The following is a 26017-nucleotide window of genomic DNA, read 5'->3' on the forward strand; positions in this document are numbered from 1 at the left end:
ACAAGGTCACCAGAAACGGTTCCTGGAAAAGGTCAGTCTCCATAGAGGGAAGTCATGATCACAGACTGAAACAAGCTAAGTGTATGTGATCTGATGAATGTAGGGGACTCTGTTCCTCAGCTTGCCCTCTGATTTTGATAACCACTTCCAGGGCCATGAGAGTTTGTAATTCACAAAGCAAGTAAGTGCAAAGCAGGTCTCCACACTCTGCTAACCACACAACTCTAAAAAACAGCAATTTCTCAAGTCTTTATAAGAAAGTTCCTTCTAGAGAATAAAAGAAAGACAAGGAGGAACATTCCTTGTGCAGAAGATTTTCCCCATTTTCTGAGAAGAATGAGAGATTAAAAAGGAGTGTTTTTATGGAATGGGAAAGAAAGTGAATCCTGAAGTACACTAAGTATTGGTTCAAGAGGCCCTAAAGAGCTGAAACATTGCAGATGATGCCTTTCACCATTTATGAGGTCCAGGGTTTTGTCAAGTTCAAAGCTCTAGCCTTGGGATTAAAAAGTACCAAGAACACAGTAATAACAATATTTTTATTAAATGGAGAAGTAAATGTTGAATAACTTAGAGATGCCCTTGAAGACATGTGAAGAGTTCAGAGCGTGTTCCTAAGCCAGAGGAAATTTCAGAGCTAAAGGCATTTGTGGAGAGAAGGGTCAAGCCCTGATGGCCAAGAACAGGAAGCGAAAGACCCAGCATCTCCTTCTAGAGACTAAGTAGGATCAGGAATGGTGCTCATGAAAAGGTGATCAGAAATTACATAAGCACTTCAGATATGTAGGTGCAGATACTTCCGAGTTTTAAAAAAAAGTGTTTCCTAAAATATTTTGTAGGGTATGTAATGCTACGTAGAGTGCTAGGGTGTCCAGGATTTGTTTGAGAGGAAAAAGTGAGATTTAATGTTCTCTCCCAAAAGAGCACATGTTGTCTTTGTGATCTAGAAATCTCTAGGGCAGAAGGTTCAGCTAAGAACACTCTACAGCTTACACATGACTGTCAAGTGTAAATCTCACTGGGTCATCATAAACATCCTAAAAGGTGAGTAGGGAAGGTGCTGTTCTCATTTTACAGTTAAAGAAAGTGAAATCTGAAGAGAATAGGAGACTCTCCCTGGAAACAGCAGAGCGAAGATTTGGATCCAGATCTCTTCGCTCCAAGATCAACATGAATTCTTTCTTATTATATTCTTTAATATAATAATATGTCTAACACATACAGCACCTGGATCACCAGCCTGGGCCACTTCCATCTAAACAGACTTGCTTGTTTGTTGTTTTTTGTTTTGTTTTATTCAAAGTTTTTTTTTTAGATCACTTGAAAAAGCAGACTCACAAAGTGCCTCCAACTCCTTGGGCAACAGTCATTTTCATCATAGAATCTTAAAGGGTCTAAGTTTCAGAGCAAGAAGAAACTTAAAATTCTCTGGGCCCAGTGCCTCATTTAACAGGTGAGGATATGACTGCCCAATGAGCTCAAGACAGACCAGAATAAAACTTGTCCTAACCTTAGAGGCTGACTCAAACAGCAGCTGAATCAAATCCTTCTGTAGCCGAGCAGGGTTTTATCATCTCAAAGCAAACAGCATATGCCCTCAGGAAAGAAGTAAGACAGAGCATTTCATTGTCATCTAGTTTCTTACTATTCTCTATTATTCTTCTTACTGTCAGTTTGACTTGTCCTGACCACTTCATACACTCTTTCTAGACCGAGCTTAAGCAGAACGCCCATTTACTTATCCTGGGAATGACTATTCGGAGATGCAAGTTCTTTGCGAGAACTTCATGAGCAAACCGATACCTTCACCGCGCCTGGCTAGGGTTAAGGGGAATCCTAACAAAATACACATTCATTAAAAATTCAAATACAGCAAAGCAAAATTAATTTTTAAAATTATTTGCAGAAGGGCTGCCAAAATATGGAAAAGAAAGTCTCCTTGAGCAAAATGAGAGCCTGCTCAATCATTTTTCTAAACTTGAAATTTTAAATTGGTGTGAATCCAAGAGAACAGCGACTCCACAAGCGTCAGCTTCACGCATACGCTCAGAAACTGCGCTGCGGCACTGAGCTTAACTTCCTTTAACTCTCTCCGGCTCCTGCTGCCACTAACTAGTAGGCAGAGGGGTTTTTTTGTTGTTCGTTTTCATGTTCTGTGACTTTTCCTTCTTCTGTTGAACCAAACCTTTGCTTTCAAAAAATATCACCCCTGAATACTCAGGCTCTACTAATTGGGAGCTTTAAGAATGGAATGAAATTGTCAGGGGAAGGTTGGTCAGGGGAGGAATGAAGCATTTCCTATGTCACAGCCCATTATGAACCCCCAGAGAGAAATGTTTCCTTGATGGTAAAATGAGGGGGTGGCCCTGGATACTCTAAGGCACCCTCCAGTTCCAAGAGCTATGGTTGAAAATAAACACTGACTCAACCTTGTGATCTCACTCACTGGACTTACTAAGAAACACTAAGCAGCATCAGTCACTGACTACAGGGTTTATTTTTAAAACATCGAAATCTCTACACTGTCAGATAATCCTATTTCAATTTGTTTCAGGGCCACTTGGCTGGCCAGCTCCAAAGTGAAGTCGCACTTCACCCACAGCAGCCGATGTAAGTGTTGGCTCAATTCGCTCATTTGCTATATGAATCAGGTAATTTCCTGTCCATGGGCTGCAGCGAAGGTTTCCTTTGATACCCTGCATGTATCTCGCGAGATGCAAAATCTTGACGGAGAAAAGAGGAAAGATGATAAACTGATGGGAAGGAAAGAGGAACACTCTCCCTCCTGAAAGGTACAGAATAAAGTCCAGTATTTTTATGTCACTGCAACTAGTATATCGATCTTACTCAGTTGTTGCATTGATCGGGATCAAAGCCTGCCTTTCTGCAATGAAACCAACTTCTATAAGCATCAGTTTTCGCCATCAGCTCTATTAATTTACAGAAAAATACAAGAGCTAGGGGAAATTGTACATACCTATTTTTAATAGGATCAGGCCTAAGGTAACTCTTGATCCTATCAAGGGTCTCATAGCAGTCAGTCGTGTAATTAAAATAGCTAACACTTGAATAATACTGGCTTTGTGCTGAGCTCTGTTCTTAATTTCCTTCATGTCTGTTAAGTCTTACAACATGCCTATGACAGAGGTGTAATTTTTATCACCATTTTACTCATGAAAATAACTTAGAGGATTTTAGGGATAGTACTGGGTTGAATAAAACACACCCCAAAATTCATGTCCACCCAGAATCTGTGAATGTTACCTTATCTAGAAAGAGGGTCTTCACAGATACCATCAAGTTAAGACGAAGTCACACTTGTTAGAGTGCGCCTTAAATCCAGTATGACTGGGGTCCTTATTAGAAGGAAGTTTGGAACCACAAAGGCACAAGGAGAATGCCACATGAAGACAGAGGCAGAGACTGGAGTGATGTGTCTACAAGCCAGGGGAGACCAAGGACTGTCACGACAACCTCAAGAAGCTAGGAGAGGGACCTGGGACAGATCATTGCCTAGCAACTTCAGAGGGAGTGGAGTTCTGCTACACCTTAGTTTTAGACTCCTGGCCTCCCAAACTACGAAACAATGTATTTCTGTTGTTTTCAGCCACCTAGTTTATGGTAATTTGTTAAGGCAACCCTAGGAAACTAACACAGGGACTGTTCCCCAAATCCATTCAGCTATGATTAGAACTCAGTCTAGCTCCAGAGTTCACCTGCTTCACCATCATGCTTCATGGCATCCTGTGGGCCATGGTACTGTGGGATGGCAAAGAGGACAAAAAAGTAGAGAGAACTACATACGTTGCCGGTAGTTACGATCAAAGTTGGTCTTGGTTATATTTTGAACAACTACCACTAATATCTTAACTGCTCTTAGTTTCATATCAATTCCTTCATCTATGAAATGGTGTCTCAGAACTCAGTGGATTTTTTGAGGATTAAGTGAGGTAATACATCAACAGTGCATATGAGAGAGGCTGGCATGTTATTAAGTGCTCAGTAATTGTTATCTGCTGTCATTATTGGCATCACCACCACCACCACCACCACCCACTTCAGCAAATAGTTGAGGTCTTCTCAGACCTAAGTTTGCATCTTGTTTCTGCTACTTTTTTTTTCTGTGTGGCCTTGGGCACGTTATTCAACCTTTCTGAGCCTTTTTTATTGGACAGTGGGATGTTAACATACGCCCATGTCAAGGAGTCACTGTGAAGATTAGAAATTCTACATAAACATTCCGCCCGGTGTTAGAAACAGAGTAAGCAGAGGCTCACAATTCTTGGCAGTCCTCATAGGTATTATAAACTACTCCAGGGGGCAGTAATCTCTTCCGTCAAGAAATGCCATCATTTCTCTAGTCCGAAATACTCTAATTGCAATTCAGGCATTTTCTCTATCGTGCTCCCCTCAGTGATGCTGAAGGCATTCAGATCACCAGCTTTTGAAGAATGAACTTGCCTGACGCCGAACTTGAGTCAACACCATAAAGTTGAACATTTCCAGAAAACAGGTATTTTTCTCCAGCTATTTGAACCTACATTTAAGCAAGAAAAAAATGAACCTTTAAAAACTGTCTTTGTGAAAGAGAATATTGAAATGTCTTCTAGAACGATAATGAGATGGATGAGCTAATGAGAAATCTCTTTCCTGTGCCTTGTGAAATATGGGTTTAATATAATTTTTCATTTTTTCCTAGCATTTCTCCCATCCCATCCCCTTACCTGCCTACACTAGTGTACCCTTATGGATTAGTTTCTTTATTTATTTTTAATTTCACATATATATTTGGATAAATGGCTGTGTAAGTGGTGAGATGAACGCTTAATGAGAGGAGTTGTTGCTGATAACTAGAAGGAGTAAAACCTTTCATCTTTGTCAGGGATACAAGGTAATTCTGCTGCAGGAGTGACATTACAATGAACACAAAAATGGGATTTCCATTATATCTTTTCCTTTCTGCCCAATTCTCCCTCCTCCATTTTGTGTTGCAATGCAGATAGATACCCAGCTTAATTCTACATGGAAATAGTTTCCTTTAACCCCACTTTGTACTGTAAGGAATGTCACACACACTCACACACACACACACACACACACACACACACACAATCCTTTTTAGGCAGAGGTGGGATGTCTCATCTCCATGATCCTCAATTCCTGGAAATTCTTAAAGACCCTCAGCAGTGGCTATGGGTGTGCTGGCAGGTTTAAAGTGCAGGCAGCCAACTGGAGAATAAAAGAAATAGGGTATTAGAGAGAAGGAAAGAGAAAATGAAAACCTTTTAATTACCTGCGGCCCTTATCAAATATTTCTAGGTCCCTCCTCTTCTAGGCTCATAAGAGGAATGCACTTCCTAGTGGAGTCCACGTGTGTCCTTCTGGCTGATAAGTATGAGTGGAAGTCATGTGTGCCATTTCCAGGCTAAAGCATCTGAGTGTGAGACCTTCCAGAACTCTTTTTCTCTCTGCCATGGCCACCTGCTTGCCATTTAGTGGAAAGAATAACTGAGTGAAGAGGTCTTTAGTACTGTAAGTTTGCCTAACAAAATTCTGCGTCCTAGAACACGGGCAAAGCAAGGCCCCAGGACACCTGCTATAAGCTTGTGTCATGTGAAATAACTACATCTCCATTGTTCTTGGTCACTGAGCTTTGGGAGTTGCTTGATGTGGGGCACAGGAACCCAGTCCATCCTTCTTCAGAGAATAATAACAAAAGTAGCTAACATCACTTAAAGGAATGGAAAAGAAGTTCTTGGCAATACTAAGAAGTGGCTTAGGAGCTGAGGAAGGCAACACCACCACCACTCCCCCTTCCATAGACTCATCAGCACAACCAATCACCTGCTACCACTTCTTTGATGTGTGATTTATTACTTTAATAATTCTATATAAGGGCTACCCAAGAGCAGATTCAAACAACTCCCCAACCCTCTTTTCAATCAGATCATTACCCCTAAACACCCGCCAAGGGGAAGGCAAAAAAGCGTCACCAGCATGTGCTCCAGGATCATTCACACAGCTATGGACTGTCGTCTCCTGATCTGTGTCCTTGACCCCCGTCTTGTCACAAGCTGGGTTCTCTGGAAATGAATGCCATGACAGGGCTTTGCAGGAAGGTATCTATTAGGGATCAACACTTATAACAGGAAAGGAGTGAAAGCAGAAGTGAGGAAAAGGAACACTTGAACTTCAGTGCAGGTCCCACAATGCAGGTCCTCACCCATCTGGGGGCTCAGGGGGAGCAAGGATTGTTCATTAGAATGACAAGCATCAGACAGAAGTGGCCAGCTTAGTCATCAAAGTCATGGCCAGATATCTCCCAACCACAGAGCCAGATCCTGACCATGCTGAGAGCTGGAGGCTGCCTGACAATCCAACTCCCCACAGTTGAGCATCAAGTCCTTCCTTGAAGGGGAATCCAAGTGGAGTATCTCCATGGCTAACATATCTCCCCAACAAAAAGCCTTCCTTCCATTTACCGGGAAAAAGTTTGGATCAAAAATTAAATCTCATTTCTCTGAGTCATCAGATCCTAAATGACTTCATTATAACCTGTGGGAACTCTGAGGTCATCAGACCCAAAAGCATCTGGAGCAGCCTCTGAATTGGTTGGCTGGCTTCCAGTTTCTTCCCTCTCAAGTTCAACTTGCAAACCACAATGAGATTAATTTTCATGAAACACCTCTATCACATCACCTTCATGCTCAAAAACGTTCAGAACTTCCACTTGCCATTATTTCTTAGGCTTATTCTCTACAGGCAGGAATCTCTGACAGAGTGGATTGGTCTCCCCAGTCTTCCAAGAGGTCCTCTCCACCAAATTCTCTCAAAGCTCCCCAGCATTGGTTTTTGACTTTACCACTTTTATATCGCTCCAGTCTGGACCCCTTCTTCCATCGTTTTCTCTTGATAAAATATTTTACAACCCTTAATCCCCAATTCAGTTCTATCTTCCTCTGAGCAGCTTTTCCTGACCACCCTAAGTCCACAATGAGTATTCTCTGCCTTCTATGAACTCTTAAAAAATAACCTATTACCATGCTTTGTTGATATTTCATTTGCATAGAACGCTAGATCCAGGGGTCAGGGGATAAGCCCTCACTCAGCAGCCTTTGTGGTTTTTGTGGTAGCTCAACGAAAAAGGTGAGAAGGAAGGAGCCAGGGACCAGTCATTGAGAAGCATGAAGCCTGCTCTGGCCAACTAGTCTCATTCCTTGTCTGTAGGAAGGACAGAGTGAACTGGATGGTCCTCTCTGTCCTTTCGGGCTCAGACAGTCTATGACTGATTGCAGAGCAATGAACAGAGTGTCAAATCAGTCCCGTGGCAGACCAAAGCTATCTTAAGTAGTTTCCATGAGAAACATAGAAACAGGCATTGTCTAGCCTAGGCATTAAGGCACTGGGAGAAAGCAATGCTTTAAGTTGAGTTTGGGCGAATCAAACAACTCATCTCTGTTAGTGAAGAAACTGTCTCAAGAGACTCGCCAGTACAGGACAACAAGGAAACAATAAATAAGACGTGACAGTCCTTTTCCTGGGACTCTGAAAGAGGAAATAGTCTGAGACTACAGGATCCGTCAGCAACTAGATACCGAAGTCCACGTGGTGACCGTGAACATCTTTAAGCCACGTACCAAAGAAATACAGGGAGAGTCTCCTATCTTAAAAGGACTTACGATCTAGTTGGCAGGCAAACATGAGGCATTAAATAACTGTAAGGTAGTGTGGAAACTGGTTCTATGCAGTGGAACTAGGTTTGACTCCAGACCTTATCTCTGCAGAGCAAATCATTTCAGTCCTTAACGAACCCTTCTAATCCTCATTTGCAAAAAATTACAGATAATGGTAGTATTTACCTCACAGGGTACTGGGAGGATTAACTGAGTAAAAACTGCAGTTCTGGCACATTGTAAGAGCTCAGTAAATATTCATCATCGTCATCATCATAGTTTTATACACCAATACGCATTCAGATTTAAGGACTAGGGCAGCCAGGGGGAGCTTACCGAGAGGCAGAGCTGAGGTGAGCCCTGAAGATGAGGAGGGAGGTGGGACTGTCAGATGGGCTGGAGACTGAGAGAAAAATGAGGGGTGAGGGAAAACCTTTACAAATGAGAAGAAAAACAGAATGAATTTGGGTAGATGTGACCAACTGAGAATCCTAGGCAGAAATAGTCCTTGACAATGGCCTTTTGAAGTGTGGGTGGACCAAGCTGTGTACCCTCTCCTGTGGCTGGTGGAGGGTCAAAATATTTGCCTGACCTTGGACTCCACCACGTCACAGATGCAAACATGGATGCTGGGAGCCCTTGTCCTACTCAACTTTAGAATTCAGCTACAGACTTTGGCAAAGTGAAAATTTTGCTTTTTCGACTGCAGGCTTAAAAAGGAATTGCTTCATAAAGGCTTGTGGCTCTGGACAATGGCGTATCGTGGAACATGAGTGTCTGGTAACACCAGCAACATCTAAGTGTTATTGGGCAAATCCCACCTGTCTTTTTCATAATAATTTTCTTCCCCAGAAGGTTTTCTGTATCATTATGGCTACTGGTTAAATTAAGCTTTAAGGAAGAATAACAGAATAATTAATTTTAGGTTCTGCAGATTTCTAGTAATAAGCATCACTAATGCTTCATTTGGGGGCCACTGGTAACTAATTTAAACTTTTTTCTCTTTATATAGTCAATTTAATTTCAGGAGGCCCAGTAATTTTTTTTTCTTTTATTAGCTTTTGGCCTTTTCCCAACTTGTCTTAATCAAAATGTTTATTACTTGTGTCTTGCCATTAAGGATAATCTAGTTATTCTGTAGACAGCAAACTGCACGTTTTTTTTTAAAAAAAGGAAAAATTTAGTTGCTACGACACAATTTCACTTGCTTCTTCCAAGTGAAGGCAAAAACACTTGCAATTCAACAGCAATGGAGTTATTCTAGGACAAGGGCTAATGACGGTTAAATGAAATATTCTTTGCCAACAGCATTGTGCAAATTCAAGTTCTTTACTTTGAATGCTGAATGCTCTTAATGACATTTTCCCTATTGCCACTAGAAAGAGGAGACAGAACTTTGTAAACATTTCATTTGCCTTTATCAAATATTCATTGAATCCCTACTGTGCACCAGGCAAGTGTTTGAGGCTCTAAGGACGGATGTACTCATGAATGAGACAAAGTCCTTGCTCTCACTGAGCCTAAATTCTAAGTAGAAGTCAGCCAGCCAGCATATAGGTATGTACTGGGTGGTGACAGATTCCACAAACGTACACAAAGGAGGTAGAAGGCAAGTGGAAGAAAGCAGCAGGGGCTGGGGAGGAGTTCTGTTTCATACCGTGTGGTCAGGGAAGAACAGTCCAGGGACACATGACCAGGGACCTGGTTGGAGAGAGAGAACCAGCCGTGTAGATCACAGGGGAACACACCCTCCAACCGTCACATAAGCTTGCACATGCTCATAAATAAACAGCTTGAGGAAAGAGATTTAGAAGGGCTTTTCACTCATCCACGTGCTCTAAACTTGTCCTGCTACCAGAACACAGGTCTCTCTCACTCGAAAATATTAATAAATGGGTGCCTGCTTAATTTTGACTCCAAGGAGAGACTATAAATCTGAGAGGTGGCTGCTCTGTTATACATCATGCATACTGCAGAAATTAGCAGGCTCCAACTGCCCAGAAGCCTGAACAAAAGTGGGATTTATGCTCCTCCCTCACTGATCTCTCACACATGAATCAAATGATATATTCCCAAAGAACAACAAGACACTGACACGGTCTGCACCAGCATGTGGATAAGGTTGGGACCTGTGTGTATCGATGGTTACACTTGGCTCTCTTGTGTCCCTCTGCCATATGGAGATTAATCTGGCTCAGGCCCTGCTGATAGTTGGAATTAATAATTGTCCTTACACAATAACAGCCAGTCACCACAGAAACGTGCTCCTGAATGGAGCCGGACTCATCAAGCACAACCCAGCCATCACCTGCTCCCCGGTCCCCCTTTGTTAACCTTAAAATTAAACACAATCACAAACCACTTACAGAGACGACAGATTTCCACAGCCCTGAGGCATCCTGGAAGCAGCTTCTACCAGGTCCTAGTCTCAATCCAAGCCCTACTCTTTCACTCAGTCCTGCTGCCTGGCTATTTTACAGCAAAGCACTCAAAGAACTCATATCTAGATTTTTCAGCTCCTGAAGAAGTTTCGTTTGTTAACCAGTAGAAGCAGGAGAAGGAGACTCATAAAAGAAGTAACTAATGGAAATCGACAACGTGGTGGAGACAGAATACGGCGGGAAAATGAAAGATGCAGCAGAAACCAGCAAAGACTTATAGTACAGAACAAACGTGGATGCTGATTCTGAGCTAGGTCTGCCGCTCCCCATCTCTGTGACTCTGAGTTCCAGAACCTCCCTATGTCTCTGTTACCTCAGCTGCAAAACAGAATTAACAGAAACCCCTTACACAAGGACTGTAACTTATATCGTATGCGCATGCAGAGAGTGAGTATGCACGTCCAGGAAGGAGCGTTTTACTCTCCATTCTAAGGGTGGTCGTTCACCCTAACCTCCATTCACTTTGCAGTATTTCATATGAAAAGACTGAGCCAGCAAAAGCATTTGTACCTATTATGATCCACAAATGGATGCTCTGTTATTTCGAGGAACCCAATGTCAGAAATGGGTTTTCAATGGTGAAATTAGGTTTCACTTAATGGGTGTTAGTAATAGGTTTTCCTCAACTCAAATTAGTGATGATTAAGATGCAGATGAGCTAACGTATTATAAGCGTATTTTTCACCATTCTATGGAAAAGAAATGAGATCTCAGAATTCCTTCAGTCTTAGAAGTAGGGTCCTGGGCTTAATTCCTAAAAAATTACTCCTAAATAACTATTGGTTTTGGGGAGTTAACCAACTGACACGGGCTAGATGGTCATCCAAGTCCCTCTCTGACGCGTTGTCGTGTTTGTTTTGGGGGGTGCCTTTTATTTAAGTACAGGTCAGATCTCCCCAAAGCACTGCAATCTTACAGAACAGGTTGTAACTATCATTTCATACCTGCACGCTTATAAATGTCTACTGTGTTTCTATCGTCTGTTTAAGACGACACAATAGTTTGTTACATACATTTTAAATGCTTCCATCATAAAAAATTTATCCTTTCAAATTTTGGCACCTGCAAGCATAAGCTTCAATTATATGAAAATGTCACCTGTGGGAAACGCTCCATTTCCAGTGCAGTTCTCATTTTCAGGTACTGCTGCTGACTTGTTATTGCAAAAATGTCGCACCTAAGCGATTCACACTACTGGGAGACAATTCCCCACGGGTCTCTCACATTTATGTACATGTTGAATGCACAAGCGCCAGCAGCTAGCTCTGTTCTCAAATGGTTTTTTTTAAGGATGTTGATACAGCAAATGACCTTGAAAGATAAACATACTGGCTCCCTCTGGAGCAAAAGGAAGGTTTACTTATTGTCTGAGATAAATATAATGTCTCTTTAGTGCAAAGTTCAGGTAAGATAATTGTCCATTATAAAATATTTGGGTTTTCCAAACTTGGGATTCCTCTCCTATAATGTAATCTACTCCATATGCAAAAGTCACCTAACCCTCTGGGTGTTGCCCTGTGGAAACCTGGGGCTCTGGGAACCAAAGAAAAATGATGATAAAGTGGCTCTGGCTATTGCTGTGAGTAATAAATCGTCTTCTCTTTCACCTAAGAATCTTGTGTCCTCCGCCAGCCTCCATGACACTGTGGCATGCTACCTTGTTAGTGTGTACATGGGGAAAAATCTCAAATTCGTCACAGTTTTTGACCCATATCAATGCAGAATTCATTTTATTTCAAGTAAACAATTCTGATGAATGCCAGGGAGTCCAAAGATGAGCAGGAATACTATGGAAACCTCAAGAATTCTCAGCCAAGAAAAGGGAGAACAATTATCATTCTAATTTGGACAGGGGCACGACTGAAAGCTGCAAAGTCTTGGCTTAAGAATTGATTGCAAAAGGAGAGTTAGAATATTTAAGACAGTCAACTCTTCGCAAGGGCCTTCAAGCTAACTGGAAGCATCTCTTTATATGAAAATAATTAAAATTCCAAATATAAATGATTATTTTTTAGTCATTAAAGAAATATTCTCTGAAAAGGTACTAAATAATACTTTCCCCTATATTTAAAAAACAGTAACTCTTTTTCTTTAAATAGTTGACATGTTATTCATTAATGTACCTGATAATGCAAGTAATATATAGCCATTACAGAGATGATAAAAAGTTGTGTAAAATTCTAAGTATTAAGAATGTACTCATTGGAGTTCCACTCCTAGAATGGCAGTGTGAGGAGCTCCATGCTCCCTCTAGAGTGAAACAAACATTAACTATTGAAATTATTTTAAAAAACAAACATTTAAAGTCTTTTGAAGTTGTTCTAATTTAATCAGGACACTTGAATTGTCACTTAGAATAGCAAAGAAGAAACACATATTCATGACAATCTACTAAACTATGCTCAGAACAGCAAGAGCCTATGACATGTGAGCCGAGCCTCACTCCCTCTCCTCATTCAGCTAAGCATGACAGAAGCCCCACTCTGGATGCGTGTGGCCAAGAGGATAAGGCTTCCTCATCCTTCAGCTCTCAGTCAAGGGGTCAGTGTTTCCCAGGAGAGCCATGCCATCAGGATTTCTCACCACTTTCCATCCAGCTCCAAGTTTCAGAGGCTAAGTTCCTGGCAAGTACGGCTGAGAGGTCAGGGGCACCTCCTTCCCCCATTCACCACTCACAGCACAAGAGCTTACCACAGGCACAGAAACAAAGAACACTGAGGTCCCTCTGTTCTGCATCCCAGCGCATTTGTAGGGTACAAGTCTCACCCAGGAGAGAGAAGCCCAAGAAGGTTAGAAGCTACAGTCTCTCCCCAGCACCCTCCTTTTAAGGCAGGGGTGTCTCAAGAAGCAGGTCACTGGCCCAGTTACCATCTGAGGGGTAACTGAGAGATATTGATCAGGGGAGAGCAAGTCCCTAAGAACAAAGAAGTTTGAATATCCTCCCCCAAGACACCTGACGTTATTTGAAAAAGAGTGTGAGAAGTTCAAGTTTAAGAGGGCTCACAAAAAAAGGAGAGCAGATTTTGGTAGCATGCAATTATGAAGAAGCTGAGAGTTTCATGACAGCAGTAACCTAAAATACAGACCAGTTTACCAGGAGAATCAGGAGAAAGAATCAGCTAAAAAGGAACCTTCTGGGTTCAGAACAAATCTCAAAGACTGGTCTCAAAAATCATTCCTGAAAAGGCATCTGAATTGAGCCAGATAACACTGTGGAGCAACTTATGCCCAGAACCTAGTTAAGAACAGTAAGACGGTCAGTCAGAAACCTGTGGAACTTAACTGCTGGGTATCATGGCAACAGAGGCAGACAGATTAAGAGTGATTACTGGGGAAAGAGAAAGTCAAAGAGAGGCTTGCTAGACCATTATCTCAGGATGACTGTGGGAAAGCTCAAGGCTTCGCTCTCAAAACAGCAGTATCGGAGGCTTCACGCTTTACGTGGGGGAAACAGACTTCACTAAAATGCCCCAGTCAATTCACTGAACAAATAAAGTAGCAGATAAAAACAAAGAAGCCGAAGGTGGAAGGGGATCAGCATCTAAGGTTGCTACAACATATTGCCTAAAATACCCAGTTTTCAACAAACATCACAAGACATGAAGAGAAATATGAAACTGTTACAGATACATAGAGAAAAAAACAAGCAATAGAAACTGATTTAATAGGGCTCAGGTGGGGGATTTATCAGGCAAAGACTTCAAAGCAGCTGTAATAAACTAATTTTCATTAAACATGTAAAGAAATAAAGAGAGCTATGATGACAATTTCTCACTGAACAGAATCGACGAAGAGATAAAAATTATGAAAAAAGAACTAAATGGAAATCGTTACTAAAGTGGCAAACAGAAGATTTGAACTGGAAGATGAAAAAATGAGAGATTTATAGACTGATACAGATAATACAATCTGAAGAACACAGGGAGGAATGAAGAAAAAAGAAACAGAGTGCTAGGGAAATGCAGGATACTACTGCATGCACCAACATACAAGTGCGAGGAGCACCCTACGGGGACAGAGAGACAGCGTCGGCAAACATTCAAAGAAATAATGGTTAAAAAAATCCCATATGAAGAAAAAACAAACATACGTATCCAAAAGTTCAAGGAACTCTAAGCAGGTAAAATATAAAGATATCCACCCACCACAGTTAAAATACTGAAAGGCAAAGAGAAAATATTGAAAGCAGCAAGAGAAAAGAACTCATCATATACAAAGGGTGAGATTAGTAACTGACTTTTCATTGGAAACAAGGGAAGCCAGAGGCAGAGGCAGAGGGATGATGATTTTAAGTTCTGAAAGATGAAAAAAAAAAAAAAAGAAAGAAAAAAAAAAAGGAAAAAAGAAAAAAAATCCTCTCATCGAAGAATCTTATATCCAGCAAAACTATCTTCAAAAAAAAAGGTGAAATAAAAACATACAAAACAGAGATACAAAAACTGAGACTATTCTTCCTTATTAGAAATACTGAAGGAAGATTTTCAGGCTGAAAGTAAGTGCCTCTAGGTAGTAACTTGAATACACACACACAAACAAGAGCACCAGTAAAGGCAATGATGTGGTTGTAAACGATACTCAGAAACGAACCATGCATATCACTTTGTAACCTGCTTTGGTTCACTTAGTAGCATATTTCTAAAGAAAAATGACTGTGATAATTTAAGAGGTTTAGAGAAATTATATGTAGATAAAAAGCACATGAAGTAATCCTGTAGAGTAAGAGAAAGTAGTAAAGCTTCTAAGAAGACTTGAAACAACTAAAAATTAGCCTATTGTTTGAGAAAATAGGTATTTGAACTCTATCCCCAACACACCATTTGCACCCCTAAGAGATTTTTGCTATTAATTCTTCTTTTCCCCAATTTATTCCTCCCCACCCCCTTTCCCATAGGAACCATGTTTGTCTTCTGTCTGTGAGTCTGCTTTTGTTTTATAAATTAGTTCATTTGTGTCATTTTTTTAGACTTCACACATAAGTGATATCATATGGCATTTTTCTTTCTTTTTCTGGATTACCTCACTTAGTATGACGATCTCCAGGTCCACCAATATTGCTGCAAACAGCATTATTTTATTCTTTTCATGGCTGAGTAGTATTCCATTGTGTGTATGTGTGTGTATATATACACACACACACACCACAACTGCTTTATCCAGTCATCTGCTGACGGACATTTAGGTTTCCCATCCTTAAAAAACTGAAAATAGACTAACCATATGGTCCAGCTATCCCACTCCTGGGCCTATATATCTGAAGGAAACTCTAATTCAAAAAGATACACACACCCCAATGGCAGCTCTATTTATAATAACCAAGACATGGATGCTATTCATTCTTTTTGAGATTTTTAATTCTCATGAAAAAAAGTGAACTTACTAAGTGGTATAGAATAAGAAAAAAAATCTTGGATAAAAAGCAGCCAGCTTATGGGCAGTGTGGCTGGGCAGCCGGCAGTGAGGCTCAGTGAGTAAAACACTGGCCTGGACGGTGGCAGGTCTTGGTTCATCAAGTCTTAAATTCAAGCTCCGTTCCTAATTCACAGTGTCCTTGTCTAAGCATGTGGTCAGACTGTCAGGAGCACTCAAACCAGCAAAAGGAAAGTCATGGGCTGTGGTTATTTAAAAGACTGACAGTTTTACCCTGAACTTCAGCACAGCCAGACCTCGTGGAACTTAACTTGGGAATCAGACATTGGGAATTGAGCCAAGGTGTCGCCTTCCCTCTCCTACTCTTGCTCTTTGTTACTGCCGGTTCTTGCCCCCCTCCTTATCTGCCAGGCTTCCCCAGATGCATCAGCCAGTCATCGAGAGCCACATTTCCTGCTCCCTCACAGTTTAGGCTCACCCACGTGTCACATGGAGCGGTGCTGATTGCAGCCTTGACTGTAATTGTCCTTTCAGTTCAAGGATAACTGCCCACCTTGGGTCTCCTAGATTAAATTTTGGAGAGAATAAATTGTAATGGCTGAGTCCAAGTTAGAGACTGATTTCTCTATACATCTGTAAGAGGAAACAATCTCCTGGGAAAAAAGAAATTCATGTAGGGCTGCCCTGCCCAGGATGGCAAGTAGGGGCAGCTAAATTTGAAAATAAATTAGGTGTGTGGTGGTGTCAAAAATCCAAAACTAGTAAAAATTAAAACCAGACCAGTAGGATAGTAATGATGAAGAGTTTATTGTGCACAGAAGCACGGTTCTTACCTTAAACTGGTAAGAAGCTCAGAGACATTCCAGGATGGTTTATGAAGTGAGAATGTGGCAGCTGTTTAACCTTCACAATGACTAGTTACAACGATGGAGGTTTCCAGATGGTCATGGACTGGTTAAAAGTGATTCTTACACCACTTGAGGAAGAGGACTTCAGTTTCTTTTATGATTATCAGAGGCATTCACAAGAAATCACTTTAGTTTTGCTTATGTTCATGAAATAAGCTCGATTTAGTTTTGCTTATGTGGTGTAAGCAGTTTCTCCTGCTTGGGGATTTTCAAGCCTGGTCTCTATTTTTACAGTCTCAGTGTCTGTTACACGGCTCCTTATTAAGTCACCACCTCTCTTATCTACAATACTCATGTATAAAATCCTTCTCTGTGGCTCCTTCTAATTCAACACTGAATAGTCTACCTCTTAAGGGGCACATGCATAATCAGCACTCAAAGCCCTTCTGAGTTCCTGAGTGTTCTGCACACTCACTGACATCACACAGGACGATGTTAATGTGCAGGACGGTGCCAGGAGTAAGTCAGCATGCGCTCCAGCAGCCACTCACTCCCCCAACCCGCCCCCACACCACCAGCACACCTCATACCTTCTCTGTAACTTGGAAGAGAATTTCATATTCTCTTTGATTTATTTTCAAAGAATCAGGATCTAGCCTAGGCATGGGACTTGAGGATTTTCCCAATCATATTTTGAAAGAGACTCCCACTTATTTCCACATCAAAATGCTTATGCCTATCTGACATTAATTAAGGAACTAACTTAATAGCCATTCTAAGAAAAAAATTAGCCAATCCCCTAAATATTCAACTGCATTCTCTCTTCTCTGTATATTGCAAATAATGTCAATCCTATAAATAACATGTAAGCAAGAGTGTGAGCAATATGAGCCCTTACCTGGATGAATATATCTGAGGCTGAATGATGGAATTTATCTTGTCAAGTTGCTTCTGTATGTCTTCAATGCAAAATTTCCAAAAGATACACTCACTGGGGGCCAATGTGATGTGGGGCAGACACAGAGTTGAGGCTGACTCAAAGGAGAAAGCTAAAGTGGATTTTACCAATAAAGTAAGTTCAAGCTGCTGTATTCATAGCACTTCAAAGCAAATCTGTTCTTGCCCTCCCCTCACTCCCCCAACATCTCTGCCCTAAAATCCTGGCACTCTTGACAGAGTAAGTGGTCCTCCAAAAACACCTTTACCACAGAAAAAAATACCTTTAAAAAATTGTACTGCATAATCTAACTTGTGGCTTGATTATATGTAGTTTAGAATCTTATTAGAGCCTTATACTCTCCTTTAACTATTTCGTTTTACCACAGTTAGATTTTTAGTTCTTTATCAAAAAAAGACTCAGCCATAGTTTTTTCCTGAATCCTACTGAAGTCCTTGAAATATTACTAGCTCAATGCATAGTAGACACTCAAAAAAGCTTATTCCTTTGAATGAAGTTGAACATATGGTCCTTGAGGATCTAAAACAGCCATTCCAGTTTTCCCTGGAGGTTAACTTCCATTTTCCTTAGCAAATGGAGCAGGGGGAAAAAAGGAAATGACATATATGAAAAGCCAGCAAGCTCACAGAACAATAGATGATAAAACGCCGGAGTGTTAGTTCCTGAGACATCGTCTGCTGCACTCATTCCACAGGGGAAGGAACAGAATTTGAGAGGTGAGCTACGTGGTCAAGCCACACAGCTAATCATCATCTCAGACCTTTGTCTGCTCTCGTCATCCTAACGGCTAAATAATTATCTATAAAGTCAATAAAGAGACCTTGGTGTTGCTCTGAGGCCACTCTCCCCCAGTCGGCCGGGTCCGTTAGTGCCGGCGACTCACAGTCTCTCAGAGGGCACGGTATTTCAGCGGGCTTTCACAATGACTTGAACTCCTCCATGCAGAGGTCTCGCTTTTCCTCTTTCCACTGTATCAAGCCATTCTCAGAATTCTCCCCACACAACTCTGCTTCCTCCTCCACACTGGAAGCAGTGTGGTTCTCACTGCTTCTTCCTACCTAAACCAGCCAAACAATTGTGACACGTTCCCTAGAATGGATTCCCAGGGGTAGTGAAAGGGTGAGTAAACCTGAAAAGTCACTGTCTTAAAGCTTCTCTTTCTACAGGGTGAAGGGTCTCCCTAAGAGCAGATAACAGTCATGGAAATCTCAACCCCACGTCAACCAGATACTAAGAGGCAAGTGCAGAGGACTTCCCATCAACAAGGAAATGACTTGAAGAGGAACATGGAGAGGCTGGAAATGATGAAGCATGAGATAAGAACGTGGCATCTTGTGTCTACACAGAAGGTTAGGGACTTCTTAAAATATTCATTTCCAGCACAGATTCTGTAAAGTCTCTGGAAAAGGAAAATATCTCTAATCGTAGCAGTTTGAGTGGTTTGAAAAGAGGAGTATTTTTAATAGCAAGTGGTCCTTTCTTACCTCTCTGATGTGTCCTGGGATTCTTACACCATGGACATCACTCGGTCCGGGCTTGACACAGTGATCTGGCGAGGCGTTAATTACACTCTGTCCTCAGGCTTCAATTGGTGGGTCATGATGTTGCCTCATCAGAGGAACTCCATGTCTTTAGAGAACATTAAAAACTGTGGAAGTGGAAGCACGCATCCTGATTACACGTGGTCTGGGGATTCCAGTTAGCCACTGGGCCATTAAGAGACCACAATCCCAAGTCAAAGAAGATGATGTGTAGAGTTTGGGAGCAGACCAACGGTTTATGGCAGAATTACAAACACCAAATGGAATGGAACCTGCAAAACCAGATTTGCACAGATTTCAGCCGAAGAGAAAATAGAAAAGAGCAAAGAGACTTCTCTCTTGGTGATGGATAACTTAATTTGGTCCCGCAACGCTGGCATTTGTCTCATAGTTATTAGTTTCTTCTCTCCAACTCAAGCAAAAGCAAGAGTAGAGTTTTTATTCAATATGTTCTTAAAAAGTGGATTTTACAACCAGCTCTTAGAATAGAATGTGTTCTAACTAAGGGAATAATTGTCCTAAATGACAAGCATCATTTTAGCACAGGATCATCAGGGTGGGATTTTTGAATCCGTGCTGAGTTTCCAATATAGCAAAGCTGCTCAACCATCTGCATTTTGGTCCACAACCTGACTCACTAAATTGAAATCTCGTCTCAGCCATTATTGGTATGTGATTCTGGGGAAGCAAGACCGTAAGAAATTTCACAAACTAAACTGATTTACTTCTCAGCCTGAGGGTACAAATAAACACGGGTTATCCTAGATCAATGGCAGAGCTAAATACATCCAGGGGAAAGCTTTATCAGAATTCCATTTGCAACAGCATCTGAAAGATCTGTGACCCTCTCAGAAAGGATTTCTGCTCCCTCCCACAGCACCAGATACACTCTGCTCCCAAGACGTTCCAGAGCTTTGTGCTGAGTTCTGCCCCTGCCTCAGCGGAAACCTTGGAAACTGTACCCTGTCTGTGTGTTTGGATTCATCTCTCTTGGATTTTTACCTCGTACTTTCCCTGAAAATGACTTCCTGGGGACTCAATCTTCCCTACTCATAAACTCGGAATTACGCTGTTAACGACGTTCCCATTCCAGCCTGCTCCTTCCCACACCCACTTCCAGGCTTCCCCAAACACCACTGCTGCTTCTCCACGACGGGCCCTTCTAAGAACTCCATTCCTTAGCTTTTCTAGATGTATTCTATATGGTGCTTAGCAATGGAAGAAACTGAAGAAATAAGAGGAATGGGATATTTAATATATACTTGTTGAAAGAATGAATAGTTGAGTGAGGGAGTGAGTGAGTGAGTGAACACCAAGAGCACTGGCCTGAGATCAGGAGACCTAGGTGCCGCTTCTGACTTAACCACACTCTGGGATATGATCCTGGACTAAGCTTAATTCTTTGAAGCTCAGTGTCTCAGCTCAGGCTGCTGTGTCAGAATACCACAGACCAGGTATTCTAAAGAACAAACACTTGTTTCTACAGTTCTGGAGGCTGGGACATCCAAGGTGAAGGCACTGGCATATCTGGTTCTCACCGAGGGCCCTCTTCCTGGCTTGCAGATGCTGCCTTCTTGGTGCACCTTAACAGGACAGAGGGAGGGCATGCTGGTGTCTCTTCCTCTTCTTCTAAGAGGCTCATTCCACCAGGTGGGCTCCATCCTCACAACCTCATATAAACCTAATTATCCCCCAAAGGCCCCACCTCCTAATACCATCACACTGAACATTAGGGCTTCAAAACATGAATTCTGAAAGGACACAAACATTCAGTCCATGACGCTCAGGGTTTTTTTGTTTGTTTGTTTGTTTTCTCTTGTTCTACCAGTAAAATGAGGATAAATTCCTCTTCTGACTATCTCATGGTTTCTATGGATCTGAAAATGGATTTTTCAAACAGTAAAGTGCAACTGAAATATTTTACTGTCATTATTAGAGACCCTTACATGTGGTCTTTATTCAATTAATATACACTGAGTGCTTCTTTGAGCAAAACTGTACAGAACCAAAGGTAAGTAGAAAGTGGTCTGAGCCATCTAAAGGGTTTATTTAGTTCACTGAAGAGATCAACAGAAGACAAGAAATCACACTAAGTAATTTCTGTCTAGGCTGTCTTGGAAAGGTGGAAATACTTCCAGGCAGAGAGAACAATCTGGCAAACAGAACCTGGAACTATGTGCTGTTCCATTTGATATGCTGTCCATTCTGCTTGAAATCTTCCCTGTCCTCCACCCTCCAACCCCTCAATACTCACGCCTGGAAAATTAATTTTACTTATATTTTAACACTCACCCCAGACATTATCTTTGACAATTTCATGTCACCGTAGTACATGGTATGTGAGGGGTGGGGGTGCGATTGTAAGAAAGAAGGCTAAAATGTGAGTACTCAATGCCAGATGTGCCTGTCACCACAGGATGAAATGTAACCAGAACACTGCTACTGTGCAGACGACAGAGAGTGGGACATTCATTAATTCACCAGAAAAACCATTCAGACATTTGCCATGTGCCATACATCGTTATATTAGACACAAAGCGTCACACTCTTCATTAGTTGGACAAAGAAATATATATTTGAAAAACAGAGTGTCAGAATTACACCAAGAGGAATAGAAAAGAGTTATATTTGAAATCTGCAGTGTATGAACACATTGTTTAGGAACTTCTTGTCAGCTTGGAATCTACCACTTGAAGAGTCAGTCAAAGGGACTGACTTGTGGACTTTGCACTGGGAAATACTGTTCCAGCAAATAGGCAGTTTTCAGTATTTCCTATGCCCAAGGCACAGAATCTAGTCAGTCTGAAGGGAAGAGAAAAAGGCAAAATTATTTCCTCCTGTTATCATTAATGTAGTGGTGCCAGAAGAAATGATCTGAAAATATGAAAGGTCATTTTGGACCCTTCCTTCCATCTCCCTTTCCGCATCTCTTTCCTACTTCTCATCAAGTGTCTTGTGTTCTCCAGCTACTGTAAGAGCCATCTCAAAAATAATCCTTGTACTCAAATGACATATTGAATCCTCCTCAAATCGAAACTCCCCCTGTGCAGCTGAACTCAATTGTTTCACAAAAAGCAATAAGGTTGAAATAACCCTCCCAGATGTGTTTGCATTTGCAAAATAACTTTTATTGCTTTTTTCTAATTATAAAAGTAATTCACACTTATTGTAGAAAACATATGAAATATAAAACAGTATGAAGAAAAAAACAAAAATTCTCAAAGCCTGTAGGATATTTGCAGTTCTGAGAGAGATTGTTTCTTGACAGATATATTCAGTCAGGGTAGATATACTGAGGGTAATATGCAGTATTACCAGGGGATTGTGATAGGAACTTAGAAAAAAAATCAAAGTGAGGCAGAACCAGATCTTATCCTCAAATAACTTGCAGGATAGGATCCCAATTTTTTATTATTAGTGAATTAAAGGTCAACACATATACTACATTTCAAAAGGAGAATTTGACCCTTTGTGAAATTCAATTTTAAAGCTGCAGAAATGAAGGTTCCAGCTTTGAAGCTGAGCTCATTGCAGGAAACTTCAAACATGAGGGCCAAATTCTCTCTACAGGATGTTCTATCCTTGGAAAGCATAAATCAGGCCAACACAGAAAGGATTATTACAAACTATCTTCTCCTAAGACAAATAGTTCATTTTCCTCTCATATTCAATTTCTCTCTTTCTGGAACTTTTACAAGAAAGGGAAACCATCTACTATGAACTCTAAATGCCTCTCCTGCCACCTCTGGATTTTGTTGTTGTTGTTTGGTTACTTATTATTCATTTATATAGAGTAAATTTCACTCTTTCTGGCCGTCAGCTCCATGGGTTTTGACAAATGCATAGAGTTTTATTAGCACCTAAACAATCAAGATGCAAAACAGTTCTATCAGCATCTCCCCCCAAATTCCCTTGTGTTATCCTTTTCAGGCAAACCTCATCCTGCCCAGCAATCTTTGTCAATCACTCATCTGTCCTCCATCCCCAAAGTTTTGCCTTTTTTTCAAACTGTCACATGAATGCATCTGGCTTCTTTCGCTTACCACAAGGAACTGGAGACTTCTCTGTGTTACCGAACGTGTATGCAGTTAGGCTTGTCACTCACAGATGCCCTCAGTCGACTCAGCAGAAACCAGCAGAGAGATGAGACTGTCCAGGCTGCACTACAGAGGGCCTCTCACCTGAGAAGTGAGGTCCATGACATACATGGGAGACCTACAAGGTTCTCGAGAATGTTATACCAAGAGAAACACTGCCAGCTTGGACCAAAGGGGAGAAAGGACAAAAAAAAAAAGGAAAGCCACAAAAATCCCCTGTTGGAATCCCTACATGCAAAAAACAGGCTGATGAAACTGCTCAGCTGAAAATATGTGCTACCGTTCACATAAAAGGATGACTCTAAGTGTGGGATCCCAGCCCAGAGGCAGAGCCTAATCAGAGAGGATTAGTCCTAGGCCTTCAAACCTAATGGGTTTTGCCTAGTTGGATTTCAAAATTGCTTGGGACTGATGGCTCCCTCTTTCTTTCCGTTTCCTCCTTTTTTAAAGAGAAAGTCTGAAACTGCTATCCTATGTCTGCCCCATCACTGTGTTTTAGAAGCAGACAACCTGTCTTCTAGCTTTACACGTTCACAAAGAGAAATTTTCCCCAATATGAATCATACCCAGAGTTTCACCCTTTCCTGAGTTAAATGATGAGATTTTGGACTTTGAGATGATGAGATTTAGAAAAAAAGTATGGACTTTGAGTTGACACTATGATGAGTTGAGACTTTCAGTGACCTTTGAATAAGATAAATGTATTTGGCATACAGGATGAATGTGAATCTTTGCGGACCAGAGGGAAACTGTGGCAGGCAGAATAATGGGCTCCCAAAGATGTCCATGTCCTAATTCTCAGAACCTGTGAATATGTCACTTTGCATGCCAAAAAAAGACTTTGTAGATGTAATAAAGATCTTGAGATGGAGGGAGTATCCAGTTTAATCACAAGGGTCCCCATAAGAGGGAGGCAGGAAAGTCTAAGTCAAGGAGAAGATGTGAAGTTGAAAATGCTACATTTTCTTTTGGTAACATGTACTATTTCTTTTTTATTTTTTTATTTTTTACATTTATATAACTGTATTGTTTGGAACTTATCTCAATGTATAATATAAAAAACAGATCTATTTTTTTTCAAATGGCTATCTGATTGTCCTAGCAGCTTGTATAAAAAGTCAGCATTTTCCCAATTGATGTACAAAGTTACATTATTATATTATATTATTATATATAAAAATTTCAACTGCATTTTGACTATTTCAAGAATTTTGGTTCACTTTTTAATTTGTTCATGAACTAAAAACTTGCCATTTTAATTTATACAGGCTTTAACATATGCCTTAATATTCAATCAGCTAGCACTCCCCAGCTTAGTCTGTTCAAGCTGCTATAAGAAATACCAAAAATTGGGTGGTTTATAAACAGCAGCAATTTATTTCTCACAGTTCTAGAAGTGAGGAAGTCTAAGACCAAGGCACCATCAGATTCAGTGTCTGGTGAAAACCCACCTCCTAGTTCACAGATGGCTGTCTTCTCGCTGCCCCACAAGGCGGACGCATAAAAGAGCTCTCTGGGGTGTCTTCTTATCCCAACACTAATCCCATTCGTGAGAGCTCCACTCTCATGACCTAATGACCTCCCCAAAATTCCACCTCCTAATACCATCACCTTGGGGGTTAGGATTTCAACATATGAAATTTGCAGGGACACAGACACTCAGACCACAGCACCCCCATTATTGATTTTTCTTTTCCAGAGTTTCTGTAGCTATTCTTCAATGTTGATTATTCTATTTTAACTTTAAAAATAACTGGTTTATATCTATGAAGAGATTGATCTTTTTAAAGGGATTATGTTATCATTTTCCATTGCCTTACATATAATTGATACTATTAGCATATTTACTTCTTTGCCCTGAAAATATTTTCATTTATTTCATTCCTCATTGTGTACCAATTTATACTGATTTAATCTATCTATGACTGTTCCGAAAATACCACCACCTGCAAGAATGGCTACCCCTGTTATGAAGAAGAGAAAAACATCTTGCCCCTTTGGCATGTTCTGGAAGGCTCGCCAAGTTATAGAGATACCATTTTTCTCTTCATTCTTCTCCCTTTGCCTTTAGGAGACAAATGCCTTCACTTATATATCACTGAGTTGGTAACAGAATACCTCTGCTTTCAGAAAGTAGTTGCTGATCCATCTGGAGCCCCAAATTGGAAAAACATCTTTACTAGAGGAGAGATCTCATTAACGCTCTGTTAATTCACATGTCTGCAAGTGTAACGAAAATATTCTCTCTCTCTCAATAGTGAGAGGGTCTCAGTTTTTCTGAAGACCACTTCACCAATATTCTCTCAGTCCCTTCCTTTTCTGGCTTCTCTCCAAAGATACCACAGTAGGTTTTGTCAGACATTTAATCGGCACCATTATTGGATATAACGGTCATTCTTGAGCTTCTGTAATTGATGATTTCACATCCAGTGTCATAAGGTCATTTAACAGAATAGGTTTTCACCCCTTTACTCACTCTGGGTCTTCACAGGTGCATGAAAATCTTATTACGAACCCTCCGAACACAAACTGCAACATTTGTATTGGACTTCTTACCCAACTGGAGATGTCCACACCTAGTACCTTCCTCCCACTATTCTAGTAAAGGGTTGTGCCCACACACGGGGAGACTCTTGTTCCTCTTACTTCCTAACCAACTCTGGTGCTTCCCCACGTGGCTCTATGCGGCACGGTGTGCTGCCTCCTCTTGGGAACTGTAAGCAATAAACTCTTCTCTCAAAGGCAGCTGTCTTTGCATCTGTCGTTTTACCAGACCTGATTGAAACAAATCCTAAGGACATTTTAAAGCATTAAGACCACTGCTTTCCTTCTGCACTGAGAGCACCCTTTCCATCCATCTCAAGTATTGTCCATCATTGCTTTGCTTGTAGCTTTAATGGAAGTGGAACTATCTGTTCACATGACGGCATTAACGTAGTTTCTTTTCTCTTTTGCTATTTATTGCTCCTCTCCATCACTGCTTTCCCTGGACTTCAGGTGCTAACACATCCACCCAAATTCTCCTCCAACAACTCCAAAACAATTCCTGTGTCCCATAATGACAGGGTTATTTTGGTATTATCATAGAGTCC

The 26017-nt window shown here is 41.0% G+C and overlaps 2 long non-coding RNA genes across 5 annotated transcripts; one reads left to right on the top strand and one right to left on the bottom strand.

Moving 5' to 3' along the window:
* Window positions 1-2473: 2473 nt before the first annotated feature.
* Window positions 2474-10369, bottom strand: LOC140690451 (uncharacterized). Of its 4 annotated transcripts, XR_012065723.1 has the most exons (6): window positions 10040-10369; window positions 8010-8106; window positions 5994-6083; window positions 5294-5481; window positions 4462-4537; window positions 2474-2723 (listed from the first exon to the last, which is right to left on the bottom strand). It is a non-coding gene; the product is annotated as an uncharacterized lncRNA (long non-coding RNA). The 4 variants fall into 4 exon arrangements; XR_012065722.1 differs by lacking the exon at window positions 2474-2723 and having other exon boundaries at window positions 8010-8069; XR_012065720.1 differs by lacking the exon at window positions 2474-2723 and having other exon boundaries at window positions 8010-8076.
* Window positions 4217-18752, top strand: LOC140690452 (uncharacterized). Its single transcript, XR_012065724.1, has 2 exons — window positions 4217-4513; window positions 18454-18752. It is a non-coding gene; the product is annotated as an uncharacterized lncRNA (long non-coding RNA).
* Window positions 18753-26017: the final 7265 nt, after the last annotated feature.

This window comes from Vicugna pacos, chromosome 30, assembly GCF_048564905.1.
Source record: "Vicugna pacos chromosome 30, VicPac4, whole genome shotgun sequence".
Classification (NCBI taxonomy): Eukaryota; Metazoa; Chordata; class Mammalia; order Artiodactyla; family Camelidae; genus Vicugna; species Vicugna pacos.